Here is a 16,140-nt window from a genome sequence, read left to right on the forward strand (position 1 = left end):
GTAGCGTCCTCCGTGGAGGAGTTCTGTCTTGAGCGACACACCTCCGACTTGCTCACTGAGATCTAATATAAGCAAAAGTACTCTGTAGGAAGTCAAGCTTCACAATATTTCATCTTTATTGCCTAAAACCAAACTCCTTTTTTTCCCCCTAAATAAATTTGCCCCTCTTCTCTGATACTCCATGCGGGTATCACCAACCACTCGGCTATCTTTGTAAGGACCATGAGATCCTGTCTTTATGCTTCTTTCTTTCTCCTCACCAAGTCCTGCCAACTTTACCTCCATAGATATTTCTGGAACCAGCTCTCTAGGCTATTATCACAGCCTACTTTTAGAACTTTATAACTTCTCACCAAAACTATTCCTCTAAGTTTGTAATTGGTTTTCTCCACTCTAGTCTTCTGGGAATTTCACCAAATTTGGGAAGTTTCTAACCATTACTTTTTCACATAATTTTTCTCACTCAAGCTCTTTCACCTGTCTTTCTGGGACTCTAATGACCTGTATGTCAGACCTTCTGATGCTGTCGCACAGGTCCCTGATGCTCCTGTGTTCTTTTTTCCAGCCTCTTATCCCATTCTGCTCTTCAGTTTAGGTAATTTCTGTTAACTTATCTGTCTTCAAGTTCAGGGCCGCTTTCTTTCATCATCTCCATTGTGCTATTACACCTATCCAGTGAACTTGTTTCTTTCAGATACTGATCAGTTCAAAATTTCCACTTGGGGATCTTTTTCATGCTTTGTTTCTCTGCTGAAAATATCTTTCTTTACATTTATCTCACGTGTGTTTATCTTTACCTCCTGCAACACACAGAAGCTGATTTAGAGTCTTCGTCTGAATATTCCAACGCCTGTGTTATCTCAGAGTTGTCTTGGTGATTGTCTCTTCCCTCGGGATTTGGCCACAGTTTCCTGGTTCTTTGTCTGACAGGTGTTAACCTTAAAAATAAAACAGCCAGTTATTTTAACAGCAAAAATGGATTTATTTGGGAAGAACTGAAAATTGCAGTCTGGGACCGCAAGCTATGGCAAAACCATCAGAAGTCTAGAGAACAAAGGCGAGGACTCCTCTTTTATGGAAGAAAGAGGGGATGTTAGGAGAACGGCTACAAACAAAAGTCCATTGGAGTGAAGTGAGAATTCAAAGTATAGTGGCTTTTCATGGCTGAGTTGTGACAGTCTCTCACTGACCGGGCTGCTGCCAGAGGAGGAGGAAAACCTCTCTTCCTTCCTGCTGGGAGAGTAACGTAGTATTTAGAAGCAGTACCCACCTTGCTCCAGAGCAACGAATGTCTCCTGCTGTTGGAGCTGCAGGTGGCCACGAGCAGCAGGGCACGACAGCTCCCCCTGCTGGCCTCCTGCCGTCATTTTAAGCAAAGTTTCCTCCTATTTTTACGCAGGTCATTTCCTCTCCCCTCTGGAACATAGTGACAGTTAACATGGTGCTGCCCCTGGGTCCTGTGAGAATCCTCCTCTGGAGAATGTATGCTTGTTTAAGCAGGCAAGCGCCCTGATGGGATTCACATTACAGGTTTTGCATCGCCTTCTGTAGTTGTTGGTTTCAATCTCAGTTCAGTTTTCAAGGCCTCTGCTCTGTTGCTCTGGGTCTGTCCTGAGCATGTACCACTCAGGGGGTGGTCTGAGAGTGGCCCATGATTAACTGCTGGTTGTCAAAGGCTTTGCTGTGCTGTGCTGCTTTGGGTCTCCTGCAGACAAGTGCAGGTCAGCAGTGAACCTAAGACTGACGGTGGTTCCTACACAAAATTAGGAATCCCCTTCGGTGACCCTGTCCTCTCCCTCCTCCCTGATCACTTTCTGACTCACAGAGGCCCCTCTTCTCAGTTCCTGGACTTGCCCTCGGTACCCCTGGATGGAGAGACAGGGTTTCTGTCACAGAGTTCGCAACTCATGCAGCCAAACAGTTCCCACATGGGGCCTCTCCTCAGGACAGAAACGACAAGAGGGGAAAAAAGGCCAGGAAACCCATCCCCTGACAGGTTCCTTTTCCAAGTCGTGCCTCCCCTTCACCATCTTGTACTTTTCAGAGTCCTCGGGCAGTCGTCTGTATTTTGTCATGAGTTTTTAGTCGTGACTAGCGGGAGAGATGGACAGGAGTAGCCTTATGATGCCAAAGCTATACCAGAACTATTCCCACCTTTAAGAATCCGCTTAGGTATGGACATTGGGAAGGGTATGTGCTATGGTGAGTGCTGTGAAGTGTGTAAACCTGGCGATTCACAGACCTGTACCCCTGGGGCTAGTAACACATTATATGTTTATAAAAAATAAAAATATTATATATAAAAAAAAAAAAAAGAATCCGCTTAGGTGTGGCACGCCTGGGTGGCTGCGGTTGAGGGTCCGGCTCTTGGTTTTGGCTCAGGTCATGATCTCAGGATCATGGGATGGAGCCTGGTGGGGAGACCCAAGGCAACTCAGCATGGAGTCGCTTGAGATTCTCCCCCTTGCCCTCCCCTTCGCCCCCCCCCCCCAGCTCATGCTCTCTCTCGAAATAAATAAATAAATAAAATCTTAAAGAAAAGAAAAAGAATCCACTTAGCTGTTACCTCCTCTAGCCAGCCTTTCCTGACCCTCCTCTCCATAATACTAATAGTCCACCTACTGTTTCATACAGAATGTTCCTGTTTATGTGTCGTCTTCCCTACTGGTCTGAGAGTGTCGAAGGGAAGGCCCTGTGTGGCGGTGTGTCTTGTTTATCCTTCAGCATGGTGCCTGGCACAAAGCGGGTCTTCGGGAAATGTTTGTTGAATGTAGTAGACTTTCTCTGGTCACCCTTACCAAAAATCTGAATTCTTGTGTAGTTGTGCCACTGCTCAATTTTCTTACACATTCTAGCTTGTATTATAAATATTTTAGCACTTATCTTTCGTTTCCTGGTAGACTGTAACCTCAACGTGTTATGTCTCTATCTCCCCTGTAGCATTGTATTACATACTTGATAAATATTATTAAACTGAATTGAGGTTCAATTCAGTTAACTAATTTTAGTTAAAGGCTTTAATTCATCCTGATTAAACTTGCAAAAAAACCCAAAAAACAAAAAAACCTCTACATGGAAGGATCTACTTTCTAATTCTCCCCACTTTGCTCCTGAAAGCAGCAGAATATTTTGTCCAATTGCCTCCAGAGGTCACTCACCACCTTTAAAGGAAAAGGGTGTGATGAAAATAGGGTACTCTTTTGTTCAGGTTTCTCCTTAGGCTAATAGTGAAGATAAATTTTTTGTGTGAGACAATTCATGAGAAATAAAATATTGAGGGGACATTTTCTTTCAGTTGAAAATAAATATAGCTTTTTTTTTTTTTTTTAAGATTTTATTTGCGAGTGTGTAAGCGAGGGAGGAACTGAGGAAGAGGGAGAGAATCTCGAGCCAACTCCCTGCTGAGCTTGGAGCCTGACTCAGGGACACAGGGGCTCGATTCCACAACCCGGAGATCATAACCTGAGCGGAAACCAAGAGTCCCAGCTCAACCCCTGAGCCACCCAGGCGCCCCCTCAGTAAGATAACTTTCGTTCGCACTATGTGCTTTGAAAAGTTCAAAATAGTACTGAAAGGATCTGACATGGGTGTCTGATGGAATTTTTTTATCTCATTAAAAATTAAAACTTAGGGACACCTAGCTCGCTCATGTGGATAAGTATCTGCCTTCACTTGGGTCATGATCTTGGGGTCCTGGGATGGAGTCCTGTATCAGGCTCCTTGCTCAGTGGGGAGTCTGCTTCTCCCTCTGCCTGCTGCTCCCCACTCTCTCATTTTTTGAAAAATAAAATTAAAACTTACTGATTTTTAAATTTCCTTTTTTTGTTTGTTTTTAAAGGTTAAATGAATGCTTTTTTATTTTTTAAAGATTTTATTTATTTATTTGACAGAGAGATCACAAGCAGGCAGACAGGCAAGCAGAGAGAGCCAGGGGTGGGGGTCGGGGGGAAGCAGACTCCCCGCCGAGCAGATAGCCCGATATGGGGCTTGATTCCAGACCCTGGCATCATGACCTGAGCTGAAGGCAGAGGCTTAACCCACTGAGCCACCCAGATGCCCCAAATTTCCTTTTTTAAAGAAATAGAAACTTAGAATTTCTTTTAACTGGATTCATGGTAACATTCAAGACTATAGGCCCCTTTGATCTGCCACCATAAGGCCTCCTATGCTGTTTTGATAAGATCAGATCTTTGGCTTACTGTACTGTTAGAAGCCAAAATCGACTTACCAAGAGAATAAAAATAAAGCAACCCAGAGTGAGAGATGGGTCACCATAGGCTCAAATAGAAATAGACTAACATTTCTTAAAGTACTAAGTGCTGCGGGAGCAATTGGAGTCGTCCATATTAAAAAACAAAAAGGAAACTACTTTTAAGGCCTTTAAGCGTTCTGTAAGAGATACATCCTTCCTCGGCTGGAGGCAGCCACCGACCCAGGGCTGGATGCCGCTCTGCTCTGCTCAGGAGCCAAGCTGTTCTGGGTTAATCCTTGCCATCTAATACAGCGCTTGCTACCCTCTGCTTGGGAGAAGACCAACACCTCTGCAGAAATCCCCACAATGACAGGGACTGGTGTGTTGCTAAACTAGGAACAAACACCAGTAGCAGGTTGGTTTTGGGTTTTGTGTTTGTTTGTTTTTTTTTAAATTTCTATGCGAACTATATAAAAGCCCACCCATTCATTGATTTACTCATTAAATAATTATTAAATACCCAGTCTGTGCCAGGCAGAGATCTAATAGTGAAAAAAGCAGACAAAAGTTCTTGCCCTCGTGGACAAGGTAGAAAATGCACAAATGCATTTGTAATATGTCAACAGTGATCAGTACCATAGAGAAAAATAAAGCAGAACAAAGGGGGCAGCGAGGGGACGGAAAGGGGTTATTTTAAATTAAGACAGTGTTGGGGAAGGCGCCTGTGAGTGACATTTGAACCGAGCCCTAACTGAAGTGAGGGAACCAGCCAGGCAGGAAGAGCATGCCAGGAAGAACAGCAGGTACAAGGATCCAGTAACCGGAGTGAGCTTGGAGTGTTCTAGAAATAAAAAGGCCGGCACGCCTGGAGCAGCATGGGTGAAGGGAAGGTTGGTAGAAAATGAGAGAGCAAGCAGGGTTTCTGGTTGTGTGGGTCTTAGGTTAAGGATTTTCTGATTGTGTTGGAAGAATTCACTAGAGAGGGGGAGCAGGAAAGAGAGCAGAGAGAGTGTGTGTTTTAATAATTCTTTAACCAAATTCTTGTAACCAAAACCAGGATCTAAAAGAGTCACTGAAAAGTTCCATTGTAGACATCAAGGAAGAATTGAGAGCGAACCCTAGGTCAGTGAAGAAGGAATTTAATAAAGTCGGAGGTAAACAAATTATTCAAAATATGTCAAAGTGAAATGTTAAGGCAGAAAAAGCTTGGGAATTTGCACCGAGAAATCAAGGTGGATGGAGTAGCTGAAGGGCAGAGAGAAAATTTGCTTTGGAGTTTTAACTCCAATGTGGAGTTAAAAATAATGAGTTGCCCACTGTTACTAAGCGGTAGAAGGTAAGTCTGGAAAGGCATTTGTGAAGAACTTTGAGAGCACGGAATCCTAACCGCTAGACCACCAGGGAGTGTCTGTGAAGAAATTTGAAAACCAAACCGAAGACATAGTCTTTTGACTTTAGGAAGCTATGATGGGTTTGGAGTAGTGAGAGTATCATGACGAAAGCAGAGGACTAAGAACATCAGCAGACAGAACTGGCCGGTGGAACTGGAGTAGAAGAATCTAGAGAAACGGAAATAACTTCGGTGGTTTTATTCCACAGATTAGTGAAGTGCTCACTGCATTTGCACTAGAGTGGCTTGGTAAGAATAGAAGGGTGGGTATGGAGGCCACAATTCCCATGATCGTGTGTGTGTGTGTGTGTGTGTGTGTGTGTGTGTGTGTGAGAGAGAGAGAGAGAGTGTGTGTGAATGTGTGTTTTCTTCTGGGCATGCGTGCTGGACGGTAGCTTCAGAATTTCTACAGATGAAGGTATAAGATAACAATATAGTCAGAAGGTGGGAGAGTTAGGGGACTTATATTCAAGATAAACCATTTTTTACTTCATTTGTAGCTTTATTTACAGTGGCCAAGGGTAAGCAACTAAAGGAGATTTTAAGTGGGCTAAACTGCTCCCTGTCTCACCCCATGCCACCCACTGGTTCTAATCTTGATACAGGGAAGGCCCAAATGATGCAAAAAAACGGCCCTAAGAACTGAAATCTAACTGAGGTTTCTTCAGAGAGAGAGAAATCCTGTACAGTAGAAAATGCCCACCTCACCCAGCTCTTGAGGCGGCGGGGGTGGCCAGGGTCAGCTCAATCGCCCACCAGCTTGACATGGAAATGCTTCGTATCTATTATTTCAGTGGGTGGACCTGTTGGGAGCCCAGCGAAGGGAGCTGAGATAGTCAAAATCCATGAGAATGAGTTAAACTGAGTCATTCAGCAAAAGAGCCCAGTGAAGAACAGAAGCTGAGCTGCTAGGTTGAAGCATAGGGCTTGGGAGGCCACAAGAATGAGGAGGTAAGGCCCAGCCATGGGCTTCGCCTGCCAAAATAGCATCTTCCTGACGCCCAGCTTCTACCTGGTTTATATAATGCCAGTTACCGCAAGTAGCCTATCATATGACTATGTTCCTGGACAATTAGGGAACATTAGTTATAGACTCGAAAGCATTACTCAGTAACAGTTTACTGGAGCCCCTGGTTAGGTTTTCAACTCTTGCCTGGCTTCTTTGAAGATGATTTCAGAAGGAAACAAATAATCAGCTCTGGACTGAACTGTATCCCCGCCCTGCAAAGTCATGTTGTTGCCCGGACCCTTCATGTGCTGGTGTTTGGAGAGAGGCTGTTTGGGAGGTAATCAGGTTTAGATGAGGTCGTGAGGGTAGGGCCCCATGGAAGGGATTAGTGTCCTTATAAGAAGAGGAAGAGAGGGGCGCCTGGGTGGCTCAGTGGGTTAAAGCCTCTGCCTTTGGCTCAGGTCATGATCTCAGGGTCCTGGGATCGAGCCCCACATCAGGCTCTCTGCTCAGCAGGGAGCCTGCTTCCCTTCCTCTCTCTCTGCCTACCTCTCTGCCTACTTGTGATCTCTGTCAAGTAAATAAATAAAATCTTAAAAAAAAAAAAAAAAAGAAGAAGAAGAAGAAGAAGAAGAAGAAGAAGAAGAAGAAGAAAAAGAGGAAGAGAGACCAGAGCCAGTGAGCTCTCTTGTGAGGACACAGAGAATGCAACTCTCTGAAAGCCAGAAGATCACCTTCCCAAGGAACTGAATTAGTACCTTGATCTGGACCTGTGAAAAATAAATTCCTGTCGTTTCAGACACCCAGTCTGTGGTATTTAGTTACGGCAGCCTGAGCTGGCGAAAAATAAAATCTTTCATAGTGTTTTGTGGTTTTAGTGCAGTTAACAACTCTTCATGGTAACACCTGGATTGTTATAACTGAATATTTTCTTTTGTACTCAAATGTTTTAAATATAGACCAATTATTAAAACTTAAAAAAAAGCCCTATTTGGTTAGCAGAACGTATTAAATCCTATTAATAAAGATAAAAATCAGTATGTGGGTGCTGTCATTTAGAGATGGTGAAAAGAGGAAGAGAGTTTGAGAGACAGAGAGAGAGAGAATAATGAACGAGACAGATGAGCTACTCACACTAGACCCCAAGGTCAGGTCTTTCAGAGATCAACTTTCCAAGGTTATGAACTCAACTGTTAGTTCATCCAGAGCTGATCAGCTTCTAGAAAACTAACTGATATGACCAGACCCAAAGACGTGGATCTGTAAACCTGTGTCTAGTGTTCCCAGGGCACCCCTTCCCAGTGAGTTGGTTAGGTGGGCCAATCTAGACATCAAATGATAGGTTAGTTAGAGGTCAGAAAACTAAAGCCCACAGGCCATATCCGGCCACAACCTGTTTTTGTAAATAAAGGTTTACAGGAACACAGCCACATATATTTATTTGCACATTACCTATGGTCTGGTTTTGCGCTGCAGTGACCGAAATGAGTAGCTGTGACGGGAGACTTCATGACCAGAAAAGTCAAAAATATTTACCATCTGGCCTTTTTCAGAAAAAGTTTGTTGACCACTACATTTCAAATTTCTCTTTTATAGCAAAAAATTGAGGAGAAGGAATTTATATATATCCTTAGAACTTTAGAAGCAGATAAGTTGCCATTTTCCATGATCAGGCTTATTTTTTGGCTGTAGTAGCAAAATCAGAATCCTAGAAGTGTTCGGGATATAGTGACAAATTCTTGTCCTCTGATGCTCTTTTTAAAAATACGCTTGACTTCTGAATTCCAGGTCTTCCTGTCAGTTTAGCCCTGATTGTAAGGATTTAAAGTTTCTATCCTTCCTTTAGGGAGATGACCTAGATCTGTCTGAGATCTGGATTGTGCCCTAGTCTTATCAGCAGTATCTTTATAAATCGTCACTGTAGCATGTTACTTCTAACACAGACGATTTCCACAAATAGCTATTCCCATCCGTATCCGCTTGATTCTTACCAGTTTCAAAACGTGAATGTCCCCCTTCCATTTTAGGGGTGAGATTTTCTGACTTTGTCCACAGATTCTCTTAGAATGTGTTACGTTTGTGGCTGTTAGATCAAGTACTGTACTGGCATGTACTGGCCATCTGAGCTTCTCAATATTTAATCATAAAAGGAAGTAGGGGCGCCTGGGTGGCCCAGTGGTTTAAGCCTCTGCCTTCAGCTCAGGTCATGGTCTCAGCGTCCTGGGATCGAGCCCCATATGGGGCTCTCTGCTCAGCAGGGAGCCTGCTCCCCTCTCTGTCTCTGCCTGCCTCTCTGCCTACTTGTGATCTCTGTCTGTCAAATAAATAAATAAAATCTTTAAAAAAAATAAAAATAAAAGGAAGTAAATTCTCCCATAGGTGAAGAGGTTCAGAAGAGCACATGGATAAAATTCTCAGTAGGGGACACAGGAGGGACATGGTCAGAGGAAGGGGGCGGCCGGTTGCCCAGGGTTGCATTTTGCTCTCTCTTGCCCTCGTTGCACATGAGGGTAAGGGGAGAGGAGTTATCCCCTCTAGGGGTGCTCTGCCAGAGCTGTGCCTAGTCCCTTGGCTATGCCAATGTCACAGACCTTGCCTGGGCCCAGTAACCACCTTCACTCGGTCCTCCCAGAAGCGGACTCCAGGCTCAGGCTGGCAGGAACCCCCTAACTCGATGTGCTCATCTACCTCCCCACCCCCAGCCTCAGCTCACTTGCACCCCAGAGGGTGGCTTCGGCTGCTCTTCTGCCCCGGACTTCACATACCCCCAGGCCACCAGCTAAAGAGAAAAAAAATTACCTCGGGGAGGGGGATAGGGAAGGGTCAGGGAGGGGAGGAGGCCTCACTGAGAAGAATTTTCAGCAAAGCCCCAAGGGACATGATGGAGCAATCCAGGTGGATAGCTGGGGGCGGAGCGCCGGGCAAGGGGCTGCAGTGCGGGGGGGGGGGGGGGGGGTGCAAGGAGGCAGGTGGCTCAGGAGGAGAGAGCAGGACACACAGCAGAGACATGACAGGTGCCAGAACGCGGGGAGCTTTGCCGATCACAGCACGACTTCAGCTTTTTCTTTTTCTTCTTTCTTTCTTTCTCTTTCTTTGTTCCTTCCTTCCTTCCAAGTCATTGTTTCTATTTTTATTTATTTTTAACTTAAAAAAATTTTTTTTTAATTCCGGTTAGTTAACGCATAATGTACCATTGGCTTCTCGGCTTTCTCTGAGGTAGGTAGCCTCGGGAAGGTTCTGAGCAGAGGACTGACTTCACCTGCCACGTTGTGACTGGGTCATGCTGGCTGTTCTGTAGAGAACAGACAGAGGGGGGAGCAAGGGAAGGGAACAAAGGACAAAAGAGACCCTGATGGCGTGGGTCAGCGTGGTAGCAGGTGGCAGTAATGAGACGTGCCAGCTCTGGACATATTTTGGAGGTAGAGCCCGGGGGACTTGCTGGCAGGCCAGCAGTGGGTGTGAGAGCAGGAGAGAGGGGGTGAGGATAACTCAAAGGTGTTTGGTCCACACAACCAGAAAAATAAAGTTGGCATTCACAGGAATGAGGAGAGCTTCAAAAGAAGCAAATTTGTGTGTGGGGGGGGGATCTCGGGAACTTGGTTTGGGATATGTTAAATTGGGAGATTCTTTGGTCATCCAGTTTAGAGGTGTTGGGTTGGCAGTTGGATCTAAAGGTCTGGAGTCAAAGGGTAAGGCATGTGCTCCAGGCTGATGTAGGTAGGAAGTCCTACCTTGAGCCGGGGCGGCCACGGCGTGGGGGAGCACGCAGGTAGCACAGAGAAGCTGGGATGCGCTCTCCGTGTTTAGAGCTAGGAGCCTGGCATGGAGTGGCTAGCAAGGAAGGGGGAAAACCAGGTAGGTGTGTTGCACTGGAAGCCTGATTCAGGGATCAGAAATTGATGCCTGCTGTACCACTCCTGATCATTCAAATAAAATGAGGACTGAAAAATGACGACTTGATTTAGCGACGTGGTGGTCAGTGGTAACCTTGAGAAGGGCAGTTTCAGCAGAGTGGTAGGGGCAAAATCCTCATAGAGATGCTCAAAGAGAATAGGAGATAAAATTGAGTGAGTAGAAATTTTTTCAAAGTCTTCTTTTTCCTTTTGGCCTTTTGTAAATGGATGGAAAGAAATGAGACAGTAGCTGCAGGGGGCACATGGGTGTAAAAGAGGTCTTTTCCCCACCAAGATGGGAGAAATAATAGTGTGTATTTATGCTGATGGAAATGATCCGGTTGGGGAAGCTGGAAGTGTTTAATTTGCAGGGTGGGAGATGTAGGGGCAACTAGTGAGCTAAATATTCAGAGAGCTATTTGGATTTTTTTTTCAATCCCAGGAGTAAGGGTAGGGAACAGAGTTAAGAGAGAACAGATCTGATATGCCGAGAGGGAGTGCGGATTGGGAGGGATGGAGCCAACAGGAAGAAAAGCTCAGAGTTGAAGGGCAGGCCAAGTGGAAGTGAGAAAGAGGGAATAAAGTGATCATACGTCATGATAAGAGAGGGATGATATGAAAGATTTCAAAGATGGAGCCATTTGCAGAGATGGCAAGGTTCCAGGTGTTGCTGTTGAGTGCGAGTGGAAATAAAGTTGCTCCCCATGAACACTGAACGCTAGACCAAAAGCCGTTTGCTGGAGTAACTGTCAGAAGTACAAGAGTGACCAGGGAGGCTCATAGATGCCGGAGACAAGGATGGGTGGTTACGCTGAATAGTGTGACTATGGCAAGCAAAGAGCTATGGAGGAAACCACTGTTTGGGGTAGGGTTAGGGAGCTTCCCATGCCTGAAAGAGTTCAAAACAATTTGCGACTCAAGGATTTAAAAAAAGAACTCATTTAGATTTGTTAGTTGGAGATTTGAGAACTTTCTATGTTGTCTGATACTGTAATTATTTGATTTGCACTGTGTCTCTAGAAAAATTAGGTTTCCTGTATACATTAGAATTCCTTTTTTTTTCCTATAAAAATAATTTTTCCAGGAGAGTACATTTTATCCCGCTTAGGATCGGTAACAATGTCTCATATCCATTCTCTCCTTTGCCCAGACATGTAAATAATTATATAATTATATAATTATATAATGTAAATAATTATCAGAGCATCTGGGTGGCTCAGTCGGTTAAGCGCCTGCCTTCAGCTCGGGTTATGATCCCAGAGTCGTGGGATCGAACCTCGTATGGGGTTCTCTGGCCAGGAGCCTGTTTCTCCCTCTGCCTCTGCACTGCCCCTCCCACCTCCACTCATCCTCTTTCTCTCTCTCTCTCAAATAAATAAAATCTTTTTAAAAAATAAATGAATAATTATTGGGATAAATGAAATAGCACAATTCCATATTCTTGAGTTTAATGTATAAGATCTCTTTAGCAACATTCAGTGAAAATGATGATTTGCTCTGTGGTTAGGGCACATCCAGTAATAAACATCCTCTGCCTGCTGAGTCCGTCTGTCTCGCAGTGGGTATCCACCCAAATTCCAGCCCGCTTCTTGATCATCCCTGAAACTGTCAGTGAGTCAGAGGTCCCAAGTAACAGCTGAATGTGATAAATTTAATCAGTATAAGCAAAACAGTAATGTAAATCAATCTATAAAAAAACAGTTTTCAGATAGAAATCATTTTTGGACTATCCCGTGCTTTGGGATCATTTCTCTCCCCATCACCCACCCAGCAGAGGTAACGATACCCAGGCACATTTGGAATACATGTGTGCAGCTTAAAAGGCACACAGCTGATTTTTCTTTCATTCAACACAGACAGTTTCTTTCACTTCAGTAATTTTTCCTTCCCTCGTCTCCCCAGGGAATTCCGAAAATATAATCACAAAGCCTTACAGAAATTTGCTAACATTTTTTAATTGTATTTACTGAGAATACCACATTGTTCCACAGTAAAACGATTTTATTCTCCAAATGATTACAAAGCTCTTTCCATTAAAAAGGTTTTGGTTATCTATATGAAATTGCACATTATAAAAAACCAATTATAAATTACACTTTGAAAAGAAAAAAAACATTTTTTAAAGGCAAGTACTAAAATGCTGCATACCAATCAAACCCAGCATAATTATTTCACATCGTGATCTGTTTGAGCAACTATTGTACCCAACATGGCGTACTGTGTGGGCAGGGAAGCAGAGCTGCACCGCGGTGTACAGCGTGCGCTTGGCATCATTTGGTTTTGATGTCTAAGATCTAGCATGTTTTCCTAACTTTGAAAATATGCACATAATTTGAAATTGCCTTTCAGATAAACATTAAAATAAGTTGACATGAAATATGTCATATTATATGAAGAGGTACTTAAAATATCCACACTCTCTCTTAACACTGTAGGGTTCTGTTTGTTGTAGCTACCATTTTCAGGCTAAAAGAAACTGGTCGGAGAACAAACTGACAAAATGCAAATTTATCAAGCATTACAGCACAGTGCCTTTGGAATCTTACAGTTCTCAAACCACATAAATTAAGTCAATCCAGAAGTGAGTAAAGGGATATTTCATCTCACCGTACAGTGACTCCTCATGAGCAAGCCCCCATTCTCCCTTCCACACATAACCCAGGTTCACAGTAGTTAACAGAGAATCCAGTATACTCTGGTAGATTCTAAATGTATGATTTTCCTAATTTCCTAGAGTGTATCATATTCTAACTTATATTTATAAAATCCTCCTAGAGTTAAGGCAGTCTATAAAAGCAGGATTAAATAAAAACCCGTTATACTCACTTCATCAGAATCCCACTCACAAGACCTTAAGACTCAGAGACCCATGTGGGATTTTAGGTGGGTGTCATCTGGTCGGCTACAACCATGATGCTAAGAACCTGGAATAAATCATAGGTCTGAGACTTGCTCACATTGACCCAAGGTGTACTCTTTACTAATTTAAGTCTTTATGTTAAATCTGAAAGATGAACAATGATACTTTCGGTGAGAATTTGTTTTATGTAACTCATTATTCAAGTTTTAAGACTGATGACTCCCCTAACTCTACTTTTAGCCTGAAAAATAGCTTAAAGTATCCACTTTAACAAGCTCATTAGAAAGGTATTTTGTAACATGTAAATATATATATATACAATAAAATATATATAAAACTTTTTTCTATATGCTCTCAGAGTTAAAGACTACTTTGAGTAGCTAACTTTGTGCTAGAAACACTGACAAGGGAGTTTTTAATTTTTATGTTATTTTAACTATTTTATTTTTATGTTTAAATGGAGATATAATGGACATATAACATTGTATGGGACTTTTTCCTCCAAGTTATTACCTTCAGGGTATATTCATTACTAAGTTTTCATTTGGTGATCATTTTCTTTTCAGTTTTGCACTTTAAAGCCTTACATGTTAATGAAAATTATATAACTAAGTAGATATCGGAACTCAATTGCTTTTTAGGTGAGGTTTTTTTCTTTAGCTGTATATACGAATATAACATGCATAATATTGCTAGACCTACACATTTCCTGTTGTGATATATATATATTTTTTTTTTTAAAAGAAAAAATAATTTGAAACAAACATGACCTTTAGCACCAATTTTAACCTAATTTTTCTTTGGTAGGATAGAAAGGCACCAAATACATAGTCTGCTCATTGCGTGGGGTCCAAAAAGCACTCATGAAGCCCTCAGTCCCTAAAGTACTCCTCCAGTATAGACTGAATTATGAAAGATACTGTGGCCCATTAACCTTCTAGTATACTAGAGTATACTACAGTAGACCACGTTTAGGGAAGATCCTCACAGAAAAGGCTTTGTGTGCTTACCCACACTTAACATATTTAACAAACGGACTCTTCTAATAATGGACAGATACTAAAATTATTTAGTAAAGAATAAAAGTCACATACCAGAGGCTCCAAAATTGTGTCACAGATTTCATTAGATTTCCAGAAGTTATTTTATACTGCTAGTTCCTACCACACACACGGTTAGTGACATTCAGCTCCAAAATACTCTTCTCACAGCACTCATACTGAAAGGCCAGAAACGGCTTCGATTAGACTGGGAACTTGTGGGTTAGCTCCCACACTACTGCCACACTCAACGACAGCATTTTTTAAAAACTCCAGTGAGACAAAAGGTCATTGCCACGGTGCCTCCTGCAGGGATGTAAGATGTAAGTTACATGGTTAAGGCACAAGCATGTAATCTGGTGTCAGCGATTACCCATTTCTATGCCAAAGAAAACACAAATGAAAATAAGACTTTGTTAAGCTGCCACTCTAGTTTGAAAAGCCACTGGTGAAACATTTCAGTCAGTGTGCATTTTTATACGTAGGTCATAAATTTCTTCAGTTTTCCTGTTTCCCATTATCCACAGGCCACATTAGTTAATACTCCTTTTTTGTTCCTCTTATATCCAACTTCTCAGACCAAAGTACTTAAGAAGGTTTACTGATAGTTTGGGCCCTGTATTCCTTGCACTCCCTTGCCTTTTAATCTCAGAGTCACTCCTAGCTCCTTTCTGATTAAGCACGACTCGATTAAGCTGGGCTTTTAGTTGGACACTGAAAGCTGAGGTAGGTGGCCTGTCATGATCAAGTACTTAGAAAGGTTTGATTTCATTCCCAATGTCTAACACACTAACAAAAAATTGAAATCTTCTGTTTTGTAAATGAGGTAGCCTCCTATATTGTATGTCACGAAAATAGTACCGTGGGAGAGCTCCTTGAAGGTACAGAGATCAAGATGATTCATGTTTATTATTGAAAAATTGGTCATTTTTCAAAGGACAAGCTAAGTAAATTAGATCCCAAGTTTCAGGGTTCTTTGACTCAAAGATGTGGCAATGAATAGTTTCATGGATCTTTATTGTCTCGAGAGGAGTCACTAAAGTCATCTGGCTAAGTCCCCATTCATGTAAGGTTAGGAATTGTGATTGCTGTCTTCAGGTTTCACATTTGCTGTGGGCATTTGGCCCTTTATTTTTGAGATTGTAACCTATCGCTCTATAACGTATTTATAAAACAAAGCATTAGTGTTTATTATCTGCCAATAAATAAACTGCTAAAAAGGGCTGTGATTATAAAATTACAGTGAGCCCACAAGCTGTCTGTTGTTGCTCTCCGCCTTGTTAATCTTTGCCCCACGAACCATGCTCAAACTCCGCTCCAGATTACCGGTAAGTATCACAAAAATCATGAGTGTAATCCGAGCAGAATTAATGATTGTCAGTCAAGTAGAGTAGCAAGGCTGCCTTCTCTGCTGTGTTCTTACTCCACGACACTCCACATCACCATTACAAACGGCACACTTGTTCTGTTTTAGTAACAGGGTAAGAATTTTATGTTTTTAAGAGTTAAACTATGACGATTCTTTTCTCTTAGCTAAGATACTACTTGCCTTTCAAATTAAAGAATATAAATGTAAAATAAGAACACTTCACATCCTTCTCCTTTTCACACATTGGCAAAAGCAACAATTTTCAGCCTAACGCAAAAATTGCTCCTTAACGTTTATGCCAGCAACAATGAAGTTTTCGGTGCTCGAAATTTCCTAAGGAGTTTAAAACTTAAATTGTTAACATATTTTTTAATTGGAGCTAATTAACTTCTCCTTTCCACTTGTGTCTCTAGACTCTGGGAGTTTAACTCTAACACCGTTCACCAT

Source organism: Meles meles, chromosome 5, assembly GCF_922984935.1.
Source record: "Meles meles chromosome 5, mMelMel3.1 paternal haplotype, whole genome shotgun sequence".
In the NCBI taxonomy this organism is placed as follows: domain Eukaryota; kingdom Metazoa; phylum Chordata; class Mammalia; order Carnivora; family Mustelidae; genus Meles; species Meles meles.